At 50.6% G+C, this 650-nt stretch overlaps 1 protein-coding gene across 1 annotated transcript in view; it reads right to left on the bottom strand.

Annotated features, from left to right (window-relative positions):
- The window catches only part of ST5 (suppression of tumorigenicity 5), a 60,415-nt gene that overhangs the window by 31,452 nt on the left and 28,313 nt on the right, over positions 1–650 (bottom strand). The window lies entirely within an intron of this gene.

Raw genomic sequence — 650 nt, 5'->3', positions numbered from 1 at the left:
TTGGCTGGAACGCGATCAGAATTGTGTGCCTGCAATCACCGGGAACCGTCCCGGTATACAATGTGACGAGGAAGGGACCGGGAGGGATAATAACATATCATCGAAGGACCGGCAATGGTGAGATTATATTGGGGGTCTGCGATCCCCTCGCTCGCTCACGTCTCATTGGTTTAGTGTATGATAAGCCCATATGACAGCGGCCCCCAAACGTCGGCCCACGGCTTGCCATATACCGGCCCCTGTAATGAGAAGCTCCGGCACGCGTGTGATTTATGTATTGTATAAACTTTATATATTTTGTCCTTTCAGAAAATCCTCCAACCTGGGCCCTTTTTTTTTCAGCCCACAATGGCAACTCAGACATGACAGCTCATGTGATGGGTGACCATGCTTGTACACGGGGAAGAGCTGCCGGCCGAGAAAGGGGGGCGACCGAATAAAAGGGACCCTGCGGACCCAATTGGGTCTGGGTCAGGTAAGGGAGTATTGCCTGCACCCCTCTATTGGCCTCCAACCCCCTATCAAAGCAATAACAAACCCCCTGTAAGCAGCTCCTACAGAAGGCCATTCCACGCTTTCACAGCTCTTACAGTAGAGAACCCTCTGCGGCTGAACCACTGAAATGTCTCTTACAGATTTTTTTTTTTTTT

Source organism: Nanorana parkeri, unplaced genomic scaffold (assembly GCF_000935625.1).
Source record: "Nanorana parkeri isolate BGI_ZX_2015 unplaced genomic scaffold, ASM93562v1 scaffold2488, whole genome shotgun sequence".
Lineage (NCBI taxonomy): Eukaryota > Metazoa > Chordata > Amphibia > Anura > Dicroglossidae > Nanorana > Nanorana parkeri.
The sequence above is the reverse complement of the archived record's forward strand: the minus strand, read 5'-3'. Positions and strand labels throughout refer to the sequence as shown.